This window comes from Bos mutus, chromosome 28 (genome assembly GCF_027580195.1).
Source record: "Bos mutus isolate GX-2022 chromosome 28, NWIPB_WYAK_1.1, whole genome shotgun sequence".
NCBI lineage: Eukaryota > Metazoa > Chordata > Mammalia > Artiodactyla > Bovidae > Bos > Bos mutus.
Genome location: NC_091644.1, coordinates 30,959,977 through 30,973,957, shown reverse-complemented (window position 1 = coordinate 30,973,957; position 13,981 = coordinate 30,959,977).

The following is a 13,981-nucleotide window of genomic DNA, read 5'->3' as shown; positions in this document are numbered from 1 at the left end:
ATCAGCTGGCACCGATCCAGCCCTGATGAGTAAGGAGAGAACATTTCATCAGCCTTAGAGTGTTGAGTTCTGCATGTTCCTTTGAGCTGCTGAGTTCTTCCTTGCCCTTACTGGCTATTGGCCCAAACATAATTCTCATTTTGAAAAATATTCCTCTGGGCTTCTGGGTGTGCACTGGGCTTGTGTTTAACTCTTGGACATGTCAAAGCACCTTGCTGTATCTAAGGTCTTTGGATGAATATGAATACAAGAGGCTGAGGAACTAGAACACATTTTGAAAAAAAAGGTCAAGGGTTTATCTTGAACATTTCCTTGTGAGCAGACCTTCTCTGTACCTTCTTCAGTTCAGTTCAGTTCAGTTGCTCAGTCATGTCTGACTCTGCGACCCCATGAATCACAGCACTCCAGGCCTCCCTGTCCATCACCAACTCCCGGAGTTCACTCAGACTCACGTCCATCGAGTCAGTGATGCCATCCAGCCATCTCATCCCCTGCTGTCCCCTTCTCCTCCTGCCTCCAATCCCTCCCAGCCTCAGAGTCTTTTCCAATGAGTCAACTCTTTGCATGAGGTGGCCAAAGTACTGGAGTTTCAGCTTTAGCATCAGTCCTTCCAAAGAAATCCCAGGGCTGATTTCCTTCAGAAGGGACTGGTTGGATCTCCTTGCAGTCCAAGGAACTCTCAAGAGTCTTCTCCAACACCACAGTTCAAAAGCATCAATTCTTCGGCACTCAGCCTTCTTCACAGTCCAACTCTCACATCCATACATGACAGGATGTACAGGAAAAACCATAGCCTTGACTAGACAGACCTGTACCTTCTTACTCATCCTTAAAGCAATTTTTCTCAGTTTGCAAAGTAGGACCCAACACATGGTGGTAAGTTTGGTGGGTGGTATGTTTGAGTGTTTTTCACTTGAGTAAGTTTAAATATCTAAATCAACTGATTTAGTTGGCTTTTGTGATGTGGATAACTATATGCATGCATTAATGTTCTGTCATGCCTGAGTCATTCAAACATAGCAAAAATGTTTCTGGGACTGGCAACCAGTCATTTGAATTGAGGTATGTGATTTTCTTCATGATCTGAAACAGTGGAGTTGTTTACAACCAGGTTAGGAATTAAAGGAGAAGTACATTCCAGTTTAGGGTCAGATTAAGAAGGAACATGATATTTATTTGGGGAAAGAATTTAACATTATTTAAATGTCTACCATGTACCAGGCACTTCACATATATTATTTTATTAATCCTTGCAAAACCCTGAATTATTCTCAAAGTCAAGACACTGAAAGGTCATGTTACTTTTCTAAGGCCTTCCAGCTAGTGAGTTGTGTAACTGTAATTTTAACCAAAGTTTAGGTAGAAACCAGAAAAGGAAAGAGGCTGAACAATTTTTATCAACATAAATCCACTTGCAACAAAATTACTTGTAAAACTTGTTAAAAAGTGGAAATTGTGGGGCTCCACTCCCGACCTACTAAATCAGAATTTCTGGGAGAAAAGTCAGGGAATACCCAGTGACTCTTACATACTCCACAATTTGAGAACTGCTGTATCATAACAGTAAACTGTGCTCTGATTATTTTGCAGACTACATGGTGTTATCCTTCAATTAAACTTCCTTGAAGATCAGCCTTCTTTTGTCATCTACTATTTCTCAATCTCTATGGATGCAGTCAGGATTTTTGGAAACTACATACAGAAAATATCAGTAGATTATATTCTAGACTTAAATTGGGCCACAAAGAATTAGCATTTTCTTTTTAATACTAAGTTAATGGTATAGTCATACAAAACAATAGAGAAGTAGGAAGAAAAAGAAATGAGAAATTTTTTGTGTGTGCATTCATGGTAAGATATGTTGCACCAGTCTATTGTGGTGTCTTCTCTATTGATACCAGTTTTAACATTCACGCAAAGATCTTTCTCTCCACCCCTTCTGACGGGTCAGTGGCTGTGTGCTAGTCTTTTTTTTATTTTCTCTCTCTCTCGTGCTTATGCATAACTTATGCCTTAAATAACTTAGAACTTGAGAAGACTGAATGAATGTTTCCAGGATCCCTGGAAAGGTTATTACCAGAAATTTAATTAAAATATATAGACAAAAATCAAGTGCAATGCAAAGTTAAGAAAACATAGGAAAGGGGGTGAAAATAATGGGAGACTTTGACCTGGCCCATGTTTTCTATAAACCCAAATAAAAGGGTTATGCCTTAAATATAACAGAGCAGAAATGACCAAAAAGGGTAAGGGCAGTGTAATCTCTTCCTACTGAGTCCTTTTCCAAAAAGGCAAGTGCGTTAATGTGGAAAGTGTATTAATGTGTTAATGGAAAGGAAAGATGGCACCAGAGTTTGGTTTTCCTTTTCTAATAATTCAGCGTATCTTAAAATTGGAGACTATCAGGTCACCAGTTCAATCTGCAATATTCATTCTGATTTTAACACGTATTTATTAAATGGCTTCTATCCTAAAGCACTCTGATTTGTGAAATACTGCACTCCTACTTAGGGAATAAGGACACATAGGTTGCAATCTCAATTAGTTGAGTGACTTCAAAAGTGGTCATTCACTTGTTCTGATCCTCAATCTCTTTCTTTTATAAAAAGCAATTCAGATTATTTCTGAGGCTCTTTCAAGCTCTGTGAGCCTGTGTCTGCATTTATACTTGTGCCACAAAGAGTCTGAATATTTTCTTTAGTGGATTAGGAAATTAGTCTGAATATTTTCTTTAGTGGATAAGGAAATTCTGAATAAGGTTTTAAGCTTTTTGAAACTGACAAAAAAATTATAATTGTACTGGAAGATACTTAAAGTCAACATGGTAGTGATTATTTGGGGAAAAGGTACTCAGTGGGGCTTCTGGGGTGGTACTAGTGGCAAAGAACCTGCCTGTAGATCCCCCTGGAGGAGGGCATGACAACTCATTCCAGTATCTTGCTTGGAGAATCCCATGGACAGAGGAGCCTGGTGGGCTACAGTCCATGGGGTCGCAAAGAGCTGGACATGACTGAGGAGACTTGGCATGCACATACATATTTAGCTAACGTGAGTCCAATCAAGGTTCTAGTCAGCACTTTCACAGACAGTTATCAAGTTAACTGTTCTGCTGATAAAATAAAATGCTAAGGTTTAAGGTGTAAAGTGGATAGGAGAAAGTGATACAATATTTTTATCCTGCTCACTCTGAGGTGAAATCTTCTGTGCATACTATTGCATTCCAGTTGTTTTTGAACACCTTCAGTTTAGTTCAGTCGCTTAGTCGTGTCTGACTCTTTGTGATCCCATGGACTGCAGCACACCAGCCTTCCCTGTCCATCACCAACTCCCAGAGCTTGCTCAAACTCATGTTCACTGAGTCGGTGATGCCATCCAGCCATCTCATCCTCTGTCATCCCCTTCTCCTGCCTTCAATTTTCCCCAGCATGAGGGTCTTTCAGTGAGTCAGTTCTTTGCATCAGGTGGCCAAAGTATTGAAATTTCAGCTTCAGCATCAGTCCTAATGAATATTCAGGACTGATTTCCTTTAGGATGGACTGGTTGGATCTCCTTGCTGTCCAAGGGACTCTCAAGAGTCTTCTCCAACACCACAGTTCAAAAGCATCAATTCTTCAGCGCTCAGCTTTCTTTAGAGTCCACCTCTCACATCCATACATGACTACTGGGAAAGCCATAGCTTTGACTAGACGGACCTTTGTTGGCAAAGCAATGTCTCTGCTTTTTAATATGCTGTCTAGGTTGTTTATAGCTTTTCTTCCAAGGAGCAAGCGTCTTTTAATTTCATGGCTGCAGTCACCATCTGCAGTGATTTTGGAGCCCAGGAAAATAAAGTCTGTCACTGTTTCCCCATCTATTTGCCATGAAGTGATGGGACCAGATGCCATGATTTTAGTTTTCTGGATGTTGAGTTTTAAGCCAACTTTTTCACTTTCCTCTTTCACTTTCATAAAGAGGTTCTTTAGTTTTTGTTTGCCTTCTGCCATAAGGGTAGTGTCATCTGCCTATCTAAAGTTATTGATATTTCTCCCTGCTATCTTGATTCCAGCTTTGTACATTTATTGATGTACAAAGAGTTTTTACTGATGTACAATAAACTGCACATATTTAAAGGGTTCAATTTTATAAGTTTTGACATATGACATGTGTCCACATGTTAAATATAACCTATGTTCCATCATTACACTAAAGTTATTGAACATAATACACCACTCTCAAAAGACCCCTTCTGCCCCTTTGTCATCTCTCTCACCCCTGCCCACATTACCCGCCTCCTGCTCACCCATGTGGCACCCAGTGACCTGCTTTCTGTCACTACATGTTAGTTTGCATTTCCTAGGATTTTATGTAATAGTATTACATAGTAGTTTGCTCCTTCTTTTTTTATCTGGTGTGTAAGCTGAGCAATTATTTTGGGATTCTTTCACACTGTTGCTTGCATCAAGAATCCATTCCTTTTATTATTAAATACTATTTCATTTATGGATATAATATATTTAGTTTTTCCATTCACCTACGGATGAACATTGGGCTGACAATTTGGGGCTGTTACAAATACAGCTGTTATGAACATCTGTATAAAGTCTTTCTATAGACAGATACTTTAATTTCTCTTGAGTATAAATACCAAGGAGTGAAAGGCCTGGGTCATATGGCAGGTCTATGCTTAACGTTGTAAAGAACCTCCAAGCTGTTTTCCAAAGAGACTTCTGCCATTTAACATTTAACATTTCTACCAGCAATGGGTGATATACTTATCATTATGAAATGACACTGTTAGTATGGCATTCCTTTTTCCATACTTTCAACTTGTTTGTGTCTTTACATTACAAGTAATAAACAACATTCTTTATATGCATTATATACTTGGGACAATCTCTGTCTTTTAACCGAGGTATTTAGATTATTTATACATGGTTCACATTATTAATATGGTTAGATTTAAATCAACCTCGTATTTAACTTCTCTTTGTCCTACATGTTCTCCATTTCCTTTTCCCTCTTTTTCTGCCTTCTTTTGGATAACCAGGGTATTTTCTATGAGTCCATTTTATTTCCTTTGTTAATTTGCATGTGGGCTTATTTGCTAACAATTCTTATTCTTTGTTCTGTTATTTAAGGGATGCTTTAGGATTTAGAGTATACATGTGTAATGTACCTCCGTTTATCTGCAGGTGATAATGTATCATTCCAAATGATACTATAAGGACCTCATAACAGTTACTTCCACTTCTTCCCTATTAGTCTTTGTGCTATTACAGTCATACATTTTACTTCTACATATCTTATAAACTCTACATCTTTGTGTTACTGTTTTTAATTATGTACTCAATTATCTTTTAAATATATTTAAACAATAAAAAAAATCTTTATGGTCTTTGTATAGATCCCAATTTCCAACTGGTATCATTTTTCTTTGGCCTCAAGAGCTTCTTAAAACATTCCTATAGTATAAATTACTGCCAATGAGTTATTTCAGTTTTTGGATGTTGGAAAAAGGCTTTGTGTAACATTCTTTTGGAAAGATATTTTCACTGGGTATGGAATTCAAGATAGTTTTTCACTCTTTCAGAAATTTTTAAATGTTGCTTTGCTGTGTTTCCACTGGCATTGCTTTTTTTTTTTTTAAACAAGAAAGCTGCTGTCATCATTATCTGCGTTCCTCTGTATACAATGTAACACTTTTCTCCAGCTGCTTATAAAATTTTCTCACTATCACCAGTTTTGGGCAATTTGGTTATGATGTACATTGGGGTAGTATTCTTTCCATTTCTTAATTCTTGGGATTTTAAGTTTTGTGAAGGTTTATAGTTTTCATAAATTTGAAAACTTTTTGTTCACCATTTATCTTTTTCTAGTTCCCTCTTTCCTGGAAACTCCAATTATGCATACATTAACTCACTTGAAGTTGTACCATAGTTTACTGATTCTTACGTTCTTTGTAATTTTTTAGCTAGTCTTTTTTTCTCTATGTTTGATTTTGGATAGGGTTTATTGTGTGTATTCAAGTTTACAAAACTTCTCTGATGTTTAATCTGCTATAATCCTATTAATGCTTTTTTCATCTAGGTTTTATTTCTAGGATTTATTTTTATGTTTTTTGTCTCTAAAAGTTTGACATGGCTTTTTTTCTATACTTTTACTTCTCTATTTATTTAGCATGTTCAGTTTTTACTCTAGCTTTCTGAACATATGAAATATAGTATAATGATTTTCCAATGCCCTTGTCATTTAATTTAATTTAATTTTTAAAATTTTATTTTATTTTTAAACTTTACATAATTGTATTAGTTTTGCCAAACATCAAAATGAATCCGCCACAGGCATACATGTGTTCCCCATCCTGAACCCTCCTCCCTCTTTCCTCCCCATACCATCCCCCTGGGTCGTCCCAGTGCACTAGCCCCAAGCAGTCCTGGGTCAGTTTTGGCTGATTAGTTTTCCTCCTTATTCTAGGTTTTCCTGTTTCTTTGCATGTCTGGCATTTTTTGATAGAATGCAGGATACTGTGTTCTACTTTGTTGGGTGTTGGATATTTTTGTATTCCTATAACTACTCTTGGGTTTTGTTCCGGGACACAGTTAAGTAATTTGGCAATAGTTTTATCCCTTCTGTCACTGCTTACAAGATTTATCAGGCAAGACTTGAGCAGTGTTTTGTCTAGATCTAATTATTCTCCACTACTGAAGCAAGACTATTCTCAGCATTCTATCCAAATAGTTCACGAATGATGAGTTTTTCCTTTCCAGTAGGGGTTGGATCTAGTCCTATTCCCTAGTTTATCCCGCTAGTTCTGGCCCCATATGGGATCTGAGTGATGTTGTCTCTGATCTTTTTGAGTATTTCTTTCTTTGTACTCAAACAGTTTCTGCACATACATGCCCTGATCATTATGTTACTGAATACTTGAGGAGGACCCTCTGTCAATCTAGAGAGAACTCTCTTTTGGCAGACCTCTCCTCTCCAGCATCCTGCCTGCAAACTCAAAGTGTCTTGGTCTCTCCAGATTCTCAGTTCTAGCTCAACTTCAGTTTTGCAGCCTCTGCCTGTGTTTTTCCTCAGTGTGCAATGGTCTGGAAACTCTCAAGCAACAAATTTTGGCAATCCTAGGGTTCCCTCATTTGTTGGCCATCTCTCTGAGATCACTGTCTTTCATTGCCTAATATACATCTTAAAAATCATTTCTTAATTTACTTTGATTTTTTTTTTGTTTCAGACAAGAGGAGAAATTTAATTCTTATTACTACTTTGCCAGAACCAGAAGCCTTCTCAATATTTTTTTTTTCTTTTAAAAAAGAGTAACCTGACAATACTAAGTGGAAGAGAGGGTAAGAGCACAGAAATCACTTAGGAAAAAATTCTATAGCATTTTGGCAAAAGAAATAACCCTAATTACATTTTTGTTTAAATATATAAATAATATATGAAAGACTTTGAAAATCCATCTTGCAGAAAGGCTCAAGAGTAGCTTCAAGAAATATATCATTTATAATCATGCCAATATCATTATTTTTATACATCCTCAATGCAAAACAAAAGAGGGAAAATATCATCCTAGTCATAAACTGTAGTCTTAAAACATGTGACTCTTTCCCCTGCCCCAACTTGGCCATGCTGATGTATTTACTATGCCTTGGGTAACTGCAGCCAAGGGCACTGTAGACAGCAATGAGGTTTTAAAAGGCTTTACATGAGACTCAAGTCTCATCTTTACAAAATGACGCAAGAGCTCATTACTGTTGATGAATTTTAAATAGAGCAATCATTTTGATTGCTTAAGTCTGACTCAGTAAGACTGCAAAAGCATTTCTCACATCATGCTGAATCCTCAAAAAAATTTCAGGATTCTACCAGACATTTTCATGAAAAAATCTGAAAAATGTCCAGAGTTTCCCATATTACCACCAGACCAATGTGATTCTTTCTTCTGTGCCACCATCTATGGGCATTAAATAGAAAGAGAGAATAGAGTACTAGAGAATAAAGTTAGGAAGGTTAAAATTAAACCTTGAATTTCATACTTGTTCTTATACTTCCTATTTTTCATATATTTATTCTCATTTTCCATTCCCTTTTTCTGAATTCTTTCTTTTAGCTTTACAAAAGTATTTATTGTACCTCAACGTCTTTAGAAAAGGAATGGGTAATAACACATGCAGTGCATGTAAATGGCATTCTAGTCAATTACAGCAGGTGACTGAACTGTTTGGAGGGCAGACACTTCACATCTTATTAAGAGCAAGTAGAGAATCAGTCTCGAGAAGGCAATGGCACCCCACTCCAGTACTCTTGCCTGGAAAATCCCATGGAAGGAGGAGCCTGGTAGGCTGCAGTCCATGGGGTCACTAAGAGTCGGACACAACTGAGCGACTTCACTTTCACTTTTCACTTTCATGCATTGGAGAAGGAAATGGCAACCCACTCCAGTGTTCTTGCCTGGAGAATCCCAGGGACGGGGGAGCCTGGTGGGCTGCCGTCTATGGGGTCGCACAGAGTCGGACTGAAGTGACTTAGCAGCAGCAGAGAATCAGTAACAGTCTGATGTGATGCTAGAACTAGAAAGGCCTCAGTGATTTTGTGGTCTAGGGATAGCAAGATGTGGCATAAGGGCTTTCATTCCTCCATCCCATGCTTATGGTTAATTTATCACAAAACACTCTCCCAATGCATCAGGTTTTATCTTCGCTGTCTCAGCTCAGTACCGAATACTCAAAGTAGGAATTCAAAATAAATTCTATTTGCAATTCAGGACCTAGTCCACTCTCTTACTGTTATAGATATGGGAACAGAGGCTTCCAATCAGCTGAGCTGTGGGGCTCAGATTCAGCCCTAACTCTGAGCATGTTCATTCTAGAATGTCTCCAGAGTCCTAGAGGGCCAAATATTTTCTGTGAATATACAATGACAAAGAAGATATGTAGAAACAGGATGACAGAGCTGTCTTGGAAAGAAAGATTAAGAGATGTTCATCTTGCTCTGCTCGTTGCCAGACTGAAAATGTTACCAAAAAAGACTTTCAAGTGCTTTAGAAACGAAAATTGTTTGTCAAGCAACCCAAAATCAAAGGGTAGCATGAGATTTTTGTTTGCCTGTTTTTCTTTTTTTTCTTTTCCAGCTTTATACAGAAGCAGAAGAAAATACACATATAAAAGTATTTCAGAGTCACTGGAAGTCTCTACCCATTTCAAAACTCCTCTTCCATCATCAATTCTTAATAAGTAACATTCCTTTAGTAGATACATAGCTTATCAGAACTTACTGAATGATTACAGTGAAAAGTAAATTCCTGTGGAGAGAAGCAATTCTTGACTAAGGTGTCAAAAAGTATCAACAGATTCCTTTTCTCAAGGAAGTCTGTATAAAGAGGGGAAAAAAACAGAAAATACATAGCAAGAGAGATGTGAAAAAGGCGAAGATAATATTTTTTAACAATACTGAAGACATATGAGGATTAAGTGAATTGTCCAAGGTCTTTCAGGTAAAACTGAATTTTGAATCCTGAATTCCTTGAACTTATTCACTTTGCACTTTTCTGCATTGTACACAACCCTAGAGGTTCCTCAGAGACTCTTTCCATGACCAAAAATTATCTATCACTCAAAGTTCCAGATAACAATCACTGATATTAAGGGAACACTTACTATATACTAGGCTATATGCTTAATGCTTCTCATATGTATTACTTCATTTAACATTCACAGAAAATCTATGAAGTTCATTTTTTATTATTCATTTTTATTATTATATCCACTTTGCAGATAAGAAAATTGAGTCTTAGAGAAGTAAAGTAATTTGCCTAGTGACTTTCTAGATAGAAAGTGACAGAGTACAGATAGGAAGCACAATCCATCTGATTGCAAGCCAAACTTTTGATCACTACAGCAATCTGCTTTCAGTCTTTCCAGAGCCAAATAGAAGAATCTTAGCCTGGATTTGTATGTTCCTCAGTATTAAGAATGCATTATGGGACAACATATAAAATTCTAAAGAATTCTTATTCTTTCTTCAGTTTTGCTAAAAATCAACAAATTATGTGAAGGGACATCCAACGTAAGATTGTGAGAGACAGCTTAACTGTGGAAATCAACCACTAAAACAAGGTTCTTGATTAAGCTGACTCTTGCAGGAGGGCAGGGTTTTTAACATTATTCTCTTGGGCTTGCTTACTGGAGATATGCTGAATCATAGATCAACTGTCCCACTTTCAATAGCTGATCAAAAATGGAAAGTCTGACTAATGTCTGTTGTTGGACTTGCACAGACTTGAAATGAGTCATGCACTGAAGCCATTCATTCAAATGACATTTACTTGAACATCTACTAAGTTGCAGAAATGATGCTAAGTTTTGAGGATTCAAAGGTAAAACAATATGATCACAGGATTCAAGGGCCTCTTGAGGTGATAGGCTGACTGTTGTAAGTAATTACAAAACTAAGCGTAGTTGTTATCATGGAAATAAACACACACACTGCACTGCACATATCAGAAGAGGGGGCTCTGTCCTAGTCCACTGGGTGATAACAGTGGACTGTCCACAGTCTGGGTGGCTTATAAGCAATAAAAAACATTTACCACAGTTCAGGAGGCAGGAAGTTCAATATCTAGGTGATAACCGATTAAGTATTTGGTAAGAGCCCACTTTCTGTTTTATAGACAGCTGTCTTCTGTGTCCTAACATGGCAGAAGGGACCTGGGAACTCTCCAGAACCTCTTTTATAGGGGGCATTAATCTCATTCACAAGGGCATTGTCTTCATGACCTAATCACTTCCTCAAGGCTCCACCTCCAAATACTATTACACTGTGGATCAGGATTTCAAAACATGAACCTTGATGGGGAACACAACATGCAGTCTATAGCAGCTCCTAAGTCTTCCAACACAGTCTGGGAAGGCAAGAGAGGACACCCATTGACGGCTTAGACAGAAGTCATGTTTTTGTTTTGGGTAGTGCCACAAGAAGGATAAAATCACACAGAGTTTAGGATGAAGTTACTACCCAGGAAAAGGCATTATTGAGTAACTCTGAAAGTTGCTAACAGCTATTCTTTCCTGGAAAGGAGGTATTAAGACCCTAAGTTTCTAGTTATATAGGAATTTATAACATGTAAGTTGAACGCTCACAAGTCTCTGTCTATGAATCCATATAAAATCACTTAATATTAATATTTTGGTCATTTATTTCAAGCTGCTACTGCTAATCACGACTTCTGGTTCCTTGCAAGATTCCTCAAAAGGTGACAGAAAGCATGAAATTAGATATTAGTGATGATTGCCCAACATTATGAATATACTAAAAGTCATAAGAACATACTTTAAAATTATTACAAAGGTAAATTTCACATTTTATGAATTTTACATTAAAACAAAAAAAATTTCCTCAAAGTATTTCCAAAACTCAAAGGATGTTTTTAAAATGATTACAAAATCCAGTCAAGACTTGCTCACTTCTGGCCTCTAACTACACATCACTTGTTTTACAAATTTTTAAAACTCTATGTAATAAAATACTTCAGGCATGCAGAAAAATGCACAGAATATCCACAATCCAAAATTAATATCATTTTGTCATTTTCAGATTCCTTTCACTTAAGATTTTTTTTCTTCCATTAACAGTGAAATGTTGGCACTTACTTTGTGGTCCAGTGGTTAAGAGTCTGCCCTGCAATGCAAAAAACGCAGGTTCTATCCCTGGTCAGGAAACAAAGATCCCACACACCGTGGACGAACCAAGCCCACACACTGCAACCATGTGCCAGTGCACTTTGAGCACACACCACAACCAGAGAGCCTGCAACCATGTGCCAGTGCACTTTGAGCACACACCACAACCAGAGAGCCTGCAACCATGTGCCAGTGCACTTTGAGCACACACCACAACCAGAGAGCCTGCCGCCACAACTGCTCAAGTCCACTGCCCTGGAGCCTGGGCACCGCAGCACTGAGCCCAGACACCACAACTCGTGTCTGTGCACCCTAACGGAAGATCCTGCGTGATGCGACAAAGATCCTGCATTCTACCTAAGACACAATGCAGTCAAATAATGTATACACTTTAAAAAAATGAAATGTTACTTACAGTTGAAGACTTTTCCCATCTCATTCTCTGCTCTCCTCAAAGACAGCGATTTTCCTGAAGCTGTTATGCTTTCCTTCTGTAACACAGTTAAAAATATTTACCACTTGTATGTTTCTTCATAAATTGTCAACAATATTTAACAAGTTTAAATTTAAGTATTTTTTACCACACACAATTTTTATTCCATAATATACTTTCAAGATTTTTGTTGAAACAGGTAAACATGCTTAACTCAGTTTAACTGCTACATGATAAATATTTCATGATATGTATATACAAATGTTCACCCATCCCTAATGTATGGACACACAGATTGCTTCCAAATATTTGCTATTACAAATTAGAGAGAACTCATCGTCACTTAAGTCAGTATATGCACATTTCCATGAGTTTCTCAAAAATGTACATGTGAAATAAAATTTGAAAGATATTACCAAATGCCTCTTCAAAGAAGATGTTGCTATTTTCTCACATCTCCCCCCACATTTGTTATATTTACGCTTTATTTTTGCTAGTTCTCAAGGATGAGAAATAGCATCTCCTGATTTGTATTTCGTTAATTACTAGTGAGTTTGGCCATCTTTTCTTAAGCTTTTTGGCCATTTGCAGTTCTTCCTCTGCAAATCTGCAGTTTGCACCTTTGCTAGTTTACTGTTTGTTGCTTGTATCTCTTACTAATTTGTGGAAATTCTTTATATATTCTAACTTCAATTCTTTGGATTATACATCTCCAAGTTTGACACATATAATGAAAAATTTAAATATACATATAATCAAATTTATCAATTTCTTCTTTACAGTTTCAACCTTTGCATATTATTTAAGAACTTCTTTCCTGTCTTGTCACATTTTATTAACAATTTTACTTTTTTGTTCTTTACATTTATGTACTTATTCATTGTGCAAATTTTTTGGCAAAAGGCCTATTTTTCCCCACCTGTTAGACAACTGTCAGAGCAACTATTGGTAAACAGTGCATTTTTTCCCAAATATAATGTCACCCCTCACATATACCAAGTATTCTTTTCCTGTTTCATATATCTATTCATTTATTCTGAAGCCAGTACCATGCTATATTAAGGACTACAGCTTTATAATAAACAGGGTTTGATATCTGAAGAAGTCCTCAGTCACAGGTTAGAATCCAGGAGCAAGGAAAACCCTGAGCTAGATATAACCATGCAAGAGCTTTGACACAGATTCCTCTTGGAGTTAGAACACGTGGAAGGGAAAGGAAGCAAGCTGAACTGGGCAGAAGGAGAAGTTGAGCTATGATCCATTCCTACTGAAGGTCTCAGTGAACCTCAGAATTGTCCTGAGGTGGGACAAAGGTGTGGCCTTTATACCCTAGCATTGATCAGTAAAGCACCCTGGACAAGGGGCATGGCCTTGGGCTGGAAAACTCTTCTCAACTGGGGCAATATCCAAAGGCAGCTGACAACTAAGGAGAGTCTGTTGGCAGCACTTGTCATTTGGGGCATAAATCCCTTCATTCCTACAGAGGGATCCGTGTGCCACATCATATTCCCCATTTCTTTCTTATTCACAGTCACTTCAACTCAAATTGGCTCTTTACTATTGAAATGAATATTACAATTATCTCATAAAATTTCACAAAATTAAAACACCTGTTCAGGTATGACTGAAATTTAGAATGCATAAATTATTCACAGTGAGGTGATATTTATGATATTGAGTTTTCCTATTCACTAACAAAATCACTGAATATGGCTAATGCAGCTATGAAATTAAAAGACACTTGCTCCTTGAAAGAAAAGCTATGACAAACCTAGATAGCATATTAAAAAGCAGAGACATTACTTTAACGGCAAATGTCCATCTAGTTAAAGCTATGGTTTTTTCTATAGTCATTATGGATGTGAGAGTTGGACCATAAAGAAGGCTG